Source organism: Polyodon spathula, chromosome 23 (assembly GCF_017654505.1).
Source record: "Polyodon spathula isolate WHYD16114869_AA chromosome 23, ASM1765450v1, whole genome shotgun sequence".
Taxonomy (NCBI): domain Eukaryota; kingdom Metazoa; phylum Chordata; class Actinopteri; order Acipenseriformes; family Polyodontidae; genus Polyodon; species Polyodon spathula.
In genome coordinates, this window is record NC_054556.1 from 3988277 (window position 1) to 4003448 (window position 15172).

The window sequence follows — 15172 nt, forward strand, 5'->3', positions numbered from 1 at the left end:
ACAGTGAAGTTGGAATAAATACTATGGGATTTATGCTAATGAGCTTTTGGAAGATTATCACTGTGAGCTAATTAATATGGCAGACCTTTAATACATAATGTTCACTGTCTGTATTATGTTCTGGCAATGGTCATTAAACACACCGAAAGAGTATTGATCTTCTTAAATCTGTAACAAGGTCTCTTAAAGGAGAATGTTTGCTTTTTCAAGGGGCAGTGAATTCAAGCTTTCTTTCTCTTGTTTCCTACTTTTAAAATCCCTAAATTGAGATCTAATATGGGCAAATGTGCCTTGGTACATCAAGATTGTATTTTTGGGATTTCTTGCTTTCAAACATAAAAACAGCCTCTCTCCAATACCTCTTTTTAAATCAATCATAAATATTTATTTAAAATTTGACCAGGGTTTCAAATACTACAAATGCTGACCATGACCAGGATCATGTAAATTGTTATGTTATATAAAAATTGTTCTATTTTTATGCTTTTGTTACTGTTTTTATAATTGTTGAAAGTGTTTTTCATCCTGTTTGAATGATTTGCCTACTTTTTGAGCTGTGTTGGAGAGCCATGATATTTTTGTTCAAAGCCTAGAGAACTCAATACTTGTTTTCATTTTGCCATTGTATTGAATGAGAATCAGACTTTTAAATTGCTCGAGAGGATGAACCAGACATAAAATGTCATCCATAACTTTACACACACAAAAGCAGTAATAACACAAAAAAGAAATAAACAGAGTGGAAATAGTTCAGATTACGCAGCACACATAATCACGTATGAACAAGTTCACACATTTTGGAACAAGTCCCGCAAGAAAAATAGTCATGACATTTTCCAAAATTGTCCCATACTGGCAAAGCATTAGGTGAACTGGATTACTAAACCCACCCCTCCCATGAGAAAGTGCATCAGTAAGTAAAATACATCAGCCAAAAACTAAACTAAACAATGGAGGCTAAAATAATGTGTTCCCTTCCCTGAAACAGAATGCCTAATTTATAGGACAGCTTATGCTTCCACACAATCATATTTGCCATGACCTCAGAGGCAGATATTTGGCAACAGAAAGCTACGGAAACAGATTTTTTTTTTAGCAAACAATTCTACTCCGTAGGACTAATAGTGTAACGGAAAATTACACACAGGGCACTGCAACAATATACATTTTGATTAATATCATCTTCCAATTGGTTTTAATCTTTTGTTTTTTTAATGTGCTTCCTTTCATGTTCCGTATAAATGCATACACTTCCATTTTATTGTTAGAAAAGCCTTGGCTATAGGAAAGCCATCATTTACAATTGAGAAGTGGTTTTTAAAACAAACTAAGTTGCCAGGGAATTTTCTGCTAAATATTTATGCACTTCACATGCCCTCCACTCGATCTGTGAACCATCACACCATCCTAAGCCTATCTGGGGTCTTTTTGTTTCCAACCACAATCTTCACAGTCCGCCAAAAATCTGTGGTATTTTTATATATTTTTTGGAGGAAATTTAAGTTATTTCTGCCTCAAGTTTTATGAAGTCTGGGTAGGTAGAATGATTGTCGCTGGACCTCGGGGTATTTTTAGAAGGTGGTAGGGGGGATGGGGTTGACATTCTGTAATATGATAGAAAGTCATGAAAAAATAAACAACTGGAAATGTCTTTGATTTTGGTCTTTTGGTTTGAATCTTGGGTGGCTTGGTAGGGAATTCCAGTGCAAGGGATTCATATTTCCTGCATGAAACCCCCAAAATGTCCCTTCAGGAAGGCATTGAACAGATATGTGATCTTCACAGTATCATTGTAATATTTTAGAAACAAAAATGTATTAACTGAAATTTCATAATCCATGTCATATTTTATATACTGTTTTAATATGGGCTCTGTACGGGATCTAAAACTAAATTACATGAAAACATTCAGATGTGTGAAATGGCACAGAATCAGTGGTTGAGTAGTAGATTAAAATGACAATGAGTTCCCCTTACGACTGCATCATTGTTGCAGTATTCCAGGTTTCTGTCAGCTGGCATGGACACAGCTTTGAACACCACTGTCTTAACATGCTGTATTTTACAACTGCACTAATACAAACACCACAGTCACACTGTATGTCTACCTTTCAGTAAGACATTTAGACTGCTGACCATTAGGGACTGACTTGAGCTCACTGAACTTTGCAACCTCATCCCTAACCTTGGACTCAGTCGCTCTAGTATTCAGTCTAATTCCAAATTTCAATGCTGATTTTCTATTTGGCAGAAGAGCACCACCATCTATAGAAGCAAAAGCATTTGCATGGGATAGTGTGCATTTCAAAGAAAAAACAAAAAAAATATTTTTAAATTGTGTACCTTACACAGAGAAGATTTATTTCTGATGTTTTTGGCAATCATTGCTGTGCAATCTTGACTTCTTCTGGTTGATTACACATAGTATGCAATGAGCTGCCAAGGTGATTATATGCTTTCCTAGATATCATATCCAAGTGATAATTAGATGGTATCACCAAAAGAATGACGTGAAAAAACTTACTGTGGCTATTATTATTATTATTATTATTATTATTATTATTATTATTATTATTATATTATATTATAATAATAACAATAATAATACGACTGACTTACAATAAGTCATCTTGAGGGCTTTGAAATAACTATTAAATGGACAAAACCATATAGATTCTAATTCTAGTTCTAGTGTTCTATTTCTTTGCAGCTTCACAATGACAGATCCAATCTAATTTAATACAAGCTGTGCACTAAACAAATGAAAACCAGAAGCCAGGCTGTGAACACAATATAACCAGGTTAACACCCACTGCACTCTTCTGCCAAATCTTCTTTATAGCGCACCAGTGAGATTTGTTGAATTATACTGTGATCTCTGGTAGAAGTTATCACATACACATGCTACCAAAGAACTTTCATATATGCCCTTCTTTTGGCTGAACCATGCATCTGATTATTAGGGGGAACAAGGATGCTGAAAGGACACCTTTCACATTACATGTTCAGTTGTATTGATTGACAAATCAAAAAGGCCTGATGTCATAATGCATACGAAGGTCAAGCAGAACATCTGTTTGGATACAACACCAAATGAACACTGCCCTCTGTATAATCAGATTATTGTATTTGAACTAAAGTAGCGCATCGTCGAAACATGAGATGAGATGCAGAGATGTACTATTGGGTGTCGGTTCGAATTCATTTATTAATTCTTAGTTGATGCAGACCAGTTTTTCCTTGGTGTAAAACATTTACAGGCTGAATGGGAATGGTTATTTGCTTAATCAATACATTTCTGGCTACACCTTACATAAATTAATTACACTGTAATTACATAATGGCTGGTGCTATAGTTACATGTAACTGCATGTGTAATTACCAAATTAATGTTTATTGGAACTTTTTTTTTTTTTTTTTTTTTTTTTTAACGTATGGATTTACTTCATCTAAATTCACTTTAAACTTTAATTGGTGACCAGAGTGGCCTTGTTCCGGGTTCATGCCCCTACAAAAAACATGACCCAGAAACTGAAACTTGATTTTTACAGCTTTATTTGCACACTTTTATTTTAAACAACAAAAACAAACGAAACAAAATAGCACCCAGCTCTTCCAAGCTCTTATTACACGTGTACAGGTCCTTGACTAACTTGTTTACCTGACATACAAATAAAAACACTCAGGTTTGCAAACAAAAGGTTCACACGGTACCTTTTTACATCGTATACAACACACAGTCAAGCTTTCACACAGCAGCAGCAGCCCTGAATGAACTAACTCCGGGGTTTACATTCCCCAGAGAAACAGGTATAGACAGCTGGCTCTAATTTAACAATAATGAGGCCAACTGCCAAACAATAAAACATTTAATAATTAAACAATGAACACTAATTAAACAATTTTAGGCTGGTGGGGAGGCTTTTAACCCTTCCCCTGCCACAGAACACGCATAGTTCCATTTGCAGGGTCCCTGCCCTGCCATGTTGTTCAATAATTACACATTATGTTCAAGAACGCCTTCATTTCTACACTCCATCTGTTAAGACATCCATTGGAATGTGTTCGTTTTCTTATTTTGCTCCATCAAACTGGAATAACCTTGCTTCTGAAATAAGGGCAACTGTTATTCTTCCTGCTTAAGGATGTGTTGTTATTGCAACATCCTGAAATTGTTTTTAACTGTATTCAGCTCATTGTGTATGAATTTAGCATAATGTATATTTATTATATTAATTAATTTTAGTGAATTGTAATCTGACTGTAATGAGATGTCTTATCTCTAGGGCCTATCCTGGACTGAAAAAAAAAAAAAAATGATATCACAGGTTACCAGATTTTATATTTACTTTAGTGAAGACTATCAAACCTATCTGGTACATATTTTAAGCTACCTTCAGCTCTGGACACCTAATTGACGCTGCAGTCAGTTATCCAGCAGATAATGACCACTGTATCAGACATCAGTGCCTAACAGGGATCAATAGGAAGAAAGCTTCAGAGGTGAAACTTCAGCAGCTTTCCTGTAATATTTCCTTGTGAATCACATGAGAATAAAGAAGGACAGATCTGTATCAAGGAACATTTAAGGTGTCAGTAGATACCTACTCATTAAGATTAAGGATTAATCAGGATTAAGATGGCATGTGATTTAATAAAAATGACACGATTTAATTAGTTATTACTGCATTTTCTTTAAAAGATAAACAAACTGAATGAATCAAGTTTATTTAATCCAAATTTGCTGTCAATCTGTTTTAAAAAAAAAAAAAAAAACTCTATCATATGAAACAAATTTGTAACAGACCGTGGCCTTTTATTTTTTATTTGGCTTCTTAATGTAAAGCATTCCACATAGAGTGCCAGCGAAAGATTGGGAGCCATTTTGACTGCTTTGGTGTTTCAGTTTTATTTGACACATTATTTGCAATCAGGCCTGGACAGGGCAACACTATAAAAAGGCAAATATTTAAACTTGTGAAAAGGTAAAGCAGACCTAGTGCCCAAGGTACTGTACTGCATATACTACAAGTCTGTAAAAAGTGCATATCAGATTCCAAGCCTTCTGCGAGCCAGATCCAACATTAATAATAACTGTGAAAAAAAGGACAAAGAACTGTAATGTTCTGTAGCATTCTTCTTTCGCAAAATTTGAAATAAACTAAGCACAAGAGAAAAGGCTTAATTAATGTAGCCCATTGTGCTTTGTGGTAAGAACATCTGGTACTCATAAGCAATAAATCATTTGTTTAGTTCTTTTAAAAAGCACAGTTTTACAGTAAAGAAGCAGCGGCATACAACAAGTGAACACATCTATTTTATTACTTGTATACAGTGTTACTGTTTAGAATGTCCAGAGACTGGGGTCGCTAAGGGTCAATAAAGATTTCAAATAGTACATGGAATTTACTTCCAGTTGATATAATTACACTGTGGCAGAGCACAGCTCTGCCCCTTAGAAATTGGTAGGGATGGGGTTTAATTCCCCTACCTGCCTGGGTTCGTTGTGTTCAGGTGGCTGGGGTTGATTAGATGATTAGTTTAATTAACAATCAATCAGCGCCCAGCCACCTGACATAAAAGGAGGCCTCTGCTTCTCATTTAGAGAGAGGGAGCTGAGGAAGTAGGTTGGTGTTTGTTGGTTTTGGTTTGGTAAATTTGAATCCAGTGAAGGCATTGCCCAGCCTGGAAGCCTTGTTTTCGTAAGTTTGTTATTGTGTTGGGGGTTTTTTTTGTGTTTAAATCCCTTTATTTTTTGTGCACTTTTATTTTTGTGTTTATTTATAATAAAATTAGGATTTTTTGAACTGCAGCCTGTCTCTGGGCATCTATCCACTCACCAGCCTGCCACATAAACATTATTGTTGACCTAATTAAACTAGGCACCCTGACGAGACGATCGCTTCTCAAGTATACTGTAGTAAAATAGGATTCTGCAGCCTTGAGTAAACATAATCGTGATCATATAACAAGCTGCTTACCCACGAGGACTTGTTTTGATGTAGTCCTCAGTTATTGAGCACCATTGACAACTGTATATTGTATTTAAACTGCTGATGCGTGGAGGCACACTTTTGCAAATTGTAATCATATCAGTCCTCTTAAGAATCACATGCTTATAAGAATCAAGTCATCCGGGAGGGATGTGATTCTTAGGAGTGCACTGTATAAGGAACATTTTACACAATTTTGGTGCTGGTTTGTACATGTATTTATTTATTTATTAAGATGTATATCTAGTATTGCGTACTTAAACAATTTTACTGTGAGTTTACCAGGGTCAATCAATATATATAACATATGTCAAGCTCCAGGAACTTTATTTCGTGTTCCTCATAATAGTGGCTTTTAAATTGAACTACAGTATATGAAACTTTTAAAGCACTGACCACTCCCTTCAGAAATTGTCAAGGCCCATTACAATCATTATATTAGATGTGATTTAACATTTACTGCTCCATATGATCATTGTGTCGGTTTATTTAATATCCTCAACTGTATATTATTATTTCAAGAATCAAGAAAAAAAAACAAACAAACAAAAAAAAAACACACACACACACATCCTCTGACTGACTGGTTGAAACAAACACACAATGCTTTTTCAATATATCATACCTGTCACCAGAACCAACATAATTCCTATTGTATATTCTCATTATACATTTTGTGAGGCTTCCAAACAGAATTTCTCTCACTAGAAATGTTATGTACTGTTTTCCTTTATTATGGTAAAGATACTGCTATTGCCTTGGAAAGTTGATTTCAAACATGCTGTACGCTGCCAATATGTGTAGGAAAGCCTAAAGGGAGTGTCTGGTAAATTCATCCATCCATTAATCAAGCCACAATCACTTTGATGTATGGTAATGACAGTAAACTGAATATTTCTGAAATAATATTAGACTATAGTAGTAAGTCAGTTGTGGCTACAAACACAAACATGTTTATTGCACTACTATGGTTCAGACTGCCTCTCTCATCTCTGTCCTACCCTATTTACGTACATTAGCCGTGTCAGTCTGGGAAACTCTAAACATAGAGCCTGTGGGAAGTCTTATCTCCATCCCCAATGTGTAAATTGGATTTTTAATTCGTTCAGCATAGTGGCAACCAATCATAATACGTTTCCAGAGATATGTGTTAATGTGACTTGGGTTTTCCCCACTGAGCCAATGGCTGCTTTGTAAAACACTGTCTCTGCTGCCCATTACAGCTACACAGCATATTGTAATGGTCTACTGTGTTTCAATTAGAGATCGTGCCTTGCTCTGGTGTGTGATGGTAGTACATATTAGCCAGTAATGTACCTGTACAATCCTGCAGAGGCGTTCTTCTAAATAAGCTCACAGGTGTACCTTTCTCAAGTAAACAATCTGTTTGTCTGGTTACTTTTCCTGTTTATCTTAAAATTAATAAAAACACTAACAGGCCAGCCACAGACAAACAAGAAATTAAGGTGTTGCATTTTGCTAATAGAAACCCCAGTCACATAGTAGTGTGGCTATTACCCCTTGTGAAAGTCTGTATGAGTCATTAAAGTATGGTACGTTTATAATTCCAGAAATAATATTTTTTTCGTTCTGTTTGACTGACAGACCGTTTTTAATGGCACACAAGGCATTCTGTGGGCAGAAAACAAGACTGGGGTACAGTTCAGACATCCAAAATAAATCCTGAATTATTTTTTCCCTTGCTGAAATGTATCAAGTTTCCCAGTGCAGTGAGCTGGAAAACAGGAGTTCCTTTGCTCTGATATTACTATATACAACAACAGAATTCGACTGTTTCAAGTGAACTTGTTATTTATTAATGTTTGACAAATACCTGAAAGCCACAAATATTTCCATGTGCTTGATCCCCCAGAACTAGCTCACTGCATCCAAAACCTATTGGTCTCTGTTGTTTTTGGCTTTGCAAGCAAGACAAATACTGTGTCCTACTGTACATAAGTATACAATATTATGTATGTCATATGTGAACTTTATAGACCTTTAAGAAAGTGTTGTTTCAATTAGCTGCTAAATGTTAAAAGAGGAGGCTACAGTTACATTGATGAAGATGAATCTATTCCAGTTGATATGTTTTTCATGTACAGGTCACTGTCTACTGAAAGTTTCAGCCCAAGCTCTAAACTATGCACTCAGATGTGCTGGCTACAGTGTGTCTCCACGGCAGAATGAAACAGTGATGTCACAAAGCTCCAGCAACTCGTGTTGATCCCTGAGCTACTCACCAGACATCAACGTATACAGCACTGTAGGTCTTCAACACTGTTCAGAAAGCCAACAAACCTGAACCTGTCAACCTACCATAATTCAGCATATAGCCAGCAGAGAAAAGCTAAACATTTCCATAACACATAAAACAAGCTGTACAGTTTTATGTACAAAGGTATGTATTTTTATTCTGAAATGAGAACGATGGCAGAACATCTTTAAAAGGAAAACACACCAGAGTTTGTTTACTTGCCCTGTTGTAGCCTTGTATTATATAAACACCAATGTGCTCCGCTATCTCTTCTAACTTATAACATCTTATACATCTGGTTGTTCAGTTCTCTATTAATGGGGACATTTCATTCAAATACTGTGTTTATTATTCTCAGATTACACACTTTTCAAACTGCTCATATGTATAAATCTGCAGGAATTGTTAACTATATATCAGGGTGTGTGTAAAAGAATTTCACATGAGTAGCATAAAAGGTTTTATTGCATATTGTACATAGATTTTCAAGTTGGAATGCATCCAGATTACAAACAGTGAAAATATAAATTATGTATTTCCTTTTAGCGTTGTTTTAAATTACTTTAACATGTATGTGACATTTGTATTTTTTTTTTTAGTTTTTTTTGCACAAAGGCAGCATTTAGAAATGTAAAAAGCCCTGCAAACAAATGAAGCTAACATTTTCCCTGAAATCGGTTTAGCAGCAAATAATACTGGCAAATGTACATGGATTATACACACCCAAAAAAGTAGTATTATCATATGTAAGACCTTGCGTTGTGATTTTGCAGTTTGTTAAATCTGGCCCCAATGTAAGGAGATATAAGAGACAAAGCATTGTATCGGCATATCTGGTAAATGAGATTTTACAGACCCTCTCAGGGTGTTTTCATACTGGGTGCATTAATGCATTATCGACACCTTTTTTCCGGCATTAGGATTACAGGCTTGCCTGATAATATATGTTGAAACAATACAATGCTTGAAGTTTTGGGGTTTTATTATTGATCACATGACGCTCCTTTAAACTTATTTTGAGCAGGTTCTCTTTCTTAATTAAACTCAGAAAAATATGCTAATTTCAAAGCAATGTCACTTGTTTTTACTTTCATATCTTGACTGAACCTGATTCCGTTTTGCTTCATTCTTATTTCAAACAGGTGTGACAAATTACCTTAATTGCTAATTGCTGATTGCGTTTCATTCTCACAGTCACCTAGTTTATCATTTATAGTTTTCACTTGTTTAACAGTTATTCCTCCCCGATTTTCTTTTCAGAAAGTCCAGCATTTAAAATCTCCTTGATTTGAAGCAATGAAAAAAAAATCTTAAACTCAGTTTGTGATTCATAGTTTTCTCTTTATTAGGCTGCAGAGACAACTTAACTGCTATCAATTAACATTTAAAGGGAGGTAGAGATTTGGAAAATAAAAAACGAAAAGTTCAAGCCCTAATTATACTTAACTAAATGAATAGCCAATTGAAATCCATTAATGTGACAATTCTATTGACCGTAGCATACAGTGTTCCAAAGTTGACTGAAACAAGAAGCTTTCAGGAATCAGATCTTTGACTGTCAGGTTTTACCTGATTTTGGATTGTGGCCATGTGTGAACTGAAGGGCACTATAATGGGTTTGTCCTTAATTAATAAGTACAAGCAACCAATTGCACAGTAAGATGGCAGACATGGCAGACTAATACAAACCTTGAACTCAATAGCCACAAGCCACAATAAGACCATTCCCAACTTGCAACAACAACTGGCATGTATTTAAACTGTAGCTGGAGGAGGATTAAATCATTGAAGGAGAGGTTCTTCAGAAACGGCTTAGCCTCACAATCATATTTCACAGACATCAGGTTTTCTCATGTGACAGGAAGTTCTAAGGGGTCAGAACAAACTAGATAACAAGCTGTTCAACCTGTCAATCGTGACAGAAGACAGCTAAGCATGGAGTTTCTCAGGCCCAGAGAAAGACACTTTAACTGCAAAGAGAAGCACAAATTACCAAGTGAAGTGGCTGTTGAGTGTTAATTTAGGAAGAGTCATGAATGTCGTATTTGAATACAATGTATGTTAAACTAGACCTTGGACTATTACAACAACAACCAACATGTAAGAACCTTAATTATTTCTTTACACAAGAGACCACGAGGCTGCAATGTAATTGAATTATATAAAAGAGAAATTGTCGTAACTGACTCTGTTGTTTTCATGGGCCATGGAAAAGAGGTAAATGAGCTTTATTACTGAAACAGCCTATTATTCTCCTTTCTGCTTCTGAAATTACCGATGAGTCTAATTATTAAACATGACAGTGTTCTCTTTATTTCTCACATGCTGTGTAGAATCCTTTCACTGCAGTTTGTTTCATCTAATGAGGGTGTTATTTTCCTATTCCAAACGAAGAAGAGCAACTCTGGGTCAATGTGTGAAAAGCGTCTTGAGAATAGTAAATGAGCAGTTTAAAAGAGCAAACCCTCCCGAGCTGCAAAGGCTGCTCACATCCTATTGTTGCAAGCTAAAGAACCCAGAGAAAGCACCGGTGCTAAAAAGGGACCGAGCGGTAACTGTCATCAGCCTAATCCAGAGGCATTCGAAAAGCTATCTCTCCCTATTGTAATGCTCCAGCTGACCTTTCTCATAATAACAAACACTGGGGACTGTGTGCAGAGCTGACATTCTTCAAGAAACTTCCCTTCAGGCAAAGGAAAACAATAAGATAAGCATACCTGCTGCTCCAGTGCATGCCACTGGCGGTGGAGCTTGGATGGATCTAGTTTCCAGCCCTATTGTCGAGTCATGCAAAAGTCGCTTAACCCTAATGAAGTCAGCTGCGCTACGTTGTGCAAGCTAATTTAATCTAAAAAGTTCTAAAGACCCCTTAAGTTAAACGCTGTACAGCATCCTGTAATAAACAATGGCTTTTACTTTTCATGGAGTTGCTATGGGCACTGTTATGTTGAACTATATTCAAATCAGCATTCATTTAATTTCATATAAAGAGAACAAGTAAAGCTAGAGGGGCCATGCAAGATGCTACATACCATGTTTAATGGTGTATTAACAATGTCATTATAGGTAAGCACATATGTAATTCCATTGGAGTCAGAAACAGCTTAATTATTCTTTTCCATGATTTCTATTTGATTTGACCACATTCTGCTGGTGTGCAGCTGCATTATTTTTTTAGCACCAAAGCATCATTCTGTGGTCAGTCAGTTATCAATTATCTGCCCCAGTGCAGCACTGTAGCACAGTGACTGGGAATCTGGAGCTAGGAGTTGTGCTACAATACACTACGCACAAAAAACAATGGCAGTCTTTAAAGCTCAAATACAATATAGACCGACCTCTCCTGAGGCTCATTCAAGTTTTTTCAAAAAATTGTAATTGGTAAACAGAAAAACAGGAGACGCTAAAAATATCACTGTTAATATAGAATATGAAGAATGACAGTCATAGTGTCCCACTGGTTTCAAACCTAGAATTAGTCAATTTCCTCTTTTTTTCTAGTATTTCATTAAGAGAGAAAGACATCATGCGGTATGAAGCAAAACCCAAGTAGGCAGAAAAGTAGTTTATCTAGTAAATTACTAGGATTTGAGAATGATATATGGTACTGCAAGGTCATTTGCCATGTCTGTGCAGAAATATAATATTTTAACTATAGAGCTTGTGCAGACTGCATCAGACAGACCATCTGGAGAATCTGTTCAGCTGACCTCATCGTGCATTTTACTTAAACTGTAATGATTTTAGAATTTTTCAGAATGCAGAAACAATATAAAATACGTAATTTATAATGCATGGGTGAAGATGTTGTTTTCAAATGATTATGTGTTTGTATCTTCGTCATGGTTTACATTAAGGGTATAGCTTTGATTCTGAGTCTGTTGCTAGGTGCCAGTTGGACCTGAATAGTGAATCCTTCAGCAGTACCAGCTATGTCTTGTAAAGATGGAAATGACACTCTTTTTAAACAATTCAGACACAGAAGTTAGTGTTTTCACAGGTTCACTTTGGAGGCCTGTGCAAGACAACCTAGCACCACCTCAGCTGTCAACACAGGTTACTCACAAACAAGCAAAGACATATGAACTGTAAGATCTTGACAGCCTACAACAGTCCCCTGTCAGAGCAGATATCAAACGAGCGGCTCACTGTTTACTTTAGGTATGGCATCTCTTCTGTAGGGAAACACAAACAATTCTGCCAAATGATCCATGCCCAGAAGTCCCAGTGCTCATTACCTAGTCATCTTAAAACAAGCATTTACTCCTGTGTCATTGAGCAGCAAAATAGAAAGAATAAGAGCTCAGTTGTCCTGAGTACCATTGGACAATAGACTACAAGCTAAGTGAGGGCTGGCAAGAGCGTGCCTCCAAATTATTATTAGCAACATTATACTATATAATGATTAAAGTGTCACTGTCACACTTCAGATGATAATTGCTTTCTACAAAAATACAGAACACAATGGAGTTACGCAGTGGATATATGAGATATCTTTAATGTTTCAGTTTAATGTTTTCACTGCTGCACCTTATGTTGGGGTCTCCATCACACCTGGAACCCTGTGAAGATGTCTTTCTTTGCCTTCTGCCAACCTTTGCCCTTCAAAGCTCTAAGTTGACATTTACAATTTGCACAGAACTCCTGGATAAGTGATGTTTTGACAGAATGGTTAGGAATTTCTTCTCAAAGAAAAATTCCTTTGAAGCTTGTGCATCCAGTAGAAAGATTGGCAATGAGAGCTGTCATCAGTGCATTTTATAAATAAACAACATAGCAGGTAAAAAGTGATTTTCTGTTCAGGAAATGGAACAGGAAAACTAGCATGTTAAGACATAATTTAAGACTTCGGTAATCTGTGATCTGAATAATTCATACCACTAGGGACAGTGTTAATTAATTTTAATGCAAATGATCTTGCTTGCAGAAATAGCTAGTTATTTGGACACAAATGCCTGCAATTTAAAATGCCAGCTACTGTCTGCTATAAGTCTTCTATTCGTACATTTGCAGCATGTCTTCTTTTATTTTTCTTGCATGCTGCATTTCTCAATACAAAGGCATTAATTCCAGAGACCATGATCCTCTTGCGCTAAATTAAAAACCAGCGGCTGGATTCACACTGAAGTCACCTGAGGACAAAAAACTCATCCTGCTACAGTACAAACAATCATCCTCCTTAGTAGCATCCTATACATTGTTTACAGTTCTTACATGAAACGTATTTGGTTTTGGTTATTGATGAAAACGCTTTATACCAAATATACTGATTGTTCTCAGAAAACCAGGGAGTTTACTACCAGCAACCTACAGGAGCACTCGTCCTAAGTTCTACCCAATGCTGAAATCCATCTACATGAACTGAGGAGTGCATTGCCATTGTGGTTTAATAAGCTAGAAGGTGATGTCAACTGGGCTTGGTTCACATTGGCTCATATTTGGATGCTTCCACTAAACTCTGTATAAAGATACAAGTTTTATCTCCATCTGTCCCAGCATGAGAAAAACAACATAAGGGTTCCTCTACACCTGGAGGGCAGATTCACATGATTGGATGGAGAGCAGGCTTTTAGATTTCATCCTTGCATTTCTCTATGACTGCTCAGGTAACCAGGGTTTGATCCTCATTTGCTTACTCTACTTAAGGATGCTGGTGTCCTAACACAATGTATTCTTACCAGATAATGGCCTCAATACATTATATTCTACCTTTTGAACTGGATAGTTGTATTCCTGATTATTGTTAGTCAAAGCCAGATGGCAGATCGTGTGATGAAATTATTAGCAACATAAATTTTATTTGTAATTGTAATTTACAATTTTGTAATTGTAAATTATTTGTAATTGCTTTGAACAAAGTGTGTTGTATCTTGTCAGAAACTAATAATAAGCTCCCAATAAGCTCCTTGACCCCATATAGACACTTTCATGTCACAGGATTTGAAGTGCGTTTGAATAAGATCAAGGTGAAAGAATAAAATCATCAAACTCCAAACACAGGGAACTTGCAAAACTGTGTTTGATTATTGTGTGAGGAACAGTAATTTAAGCCACATTCGAGAGACTCGCTGCCACACCATATCAAGTGTAATTACCACAGTGTTTTTATATAATGTTAGCAGGTATTCTATATAGAATATTGAACAGGGTGCTGTATGATATAAGCTTGTTGTTGATTAACAACTTCATTTTAAAAATACAGCAGTCTGTATTTTATTAAAATAGTAGACAAAAGATGGAGGGGTGTATTAAACAAATCCTAAGCCGAAATCATTTTGTTAAGGTATACAGACCATTACATTCCTGAAAGCTCTCTGGTGCACTCTGAAAAAAGAAAGTATTGGTTTTACACTTCAAGCTGCACTGCATGGTATACTGTGCCGTGCTTCGAGGTGTCATAGATTTGCCGTGGCACTGGGAAAGTTTTCCACAGAACCTACTGTACTGTATATTACCATTTTTTGTCTGCTATGGCTTTTAGTGGTGTGAAAATCAACTTGTAGCTTCAGCACCCTATACATTTTTAAATATTAGTCAAAAAAGAACAATTTAAATTTAATGTTAATTTTAATGTGATGTAATTTCCCAGTAGTCTCCTCCATTCCATATCAACGCAACCATCTGATACAAGCTTTCTGATACAATAAATATCAGATGGCTGTATCAAGACTCCTCACTGCCTTACATGGAAATTTTACAACTCAGGTGGCTCTCAGTAGATTTCCAGGACTGTAATAGTCTTATTTAACAGGCCTTTCTATATTGCTCATATAACTTTCCTGCTCTTAATTATAGTTGGGACATTTTGCTCCCGTACCATCTGTGTGTTTTTAGTGCTCCTGATCGCTCTGTTTCGGTTGGGATTTCACAGTGGTTAAGTATGCAAACTCGTCATTTTAATAGAGACTACAGGTGCATTCAT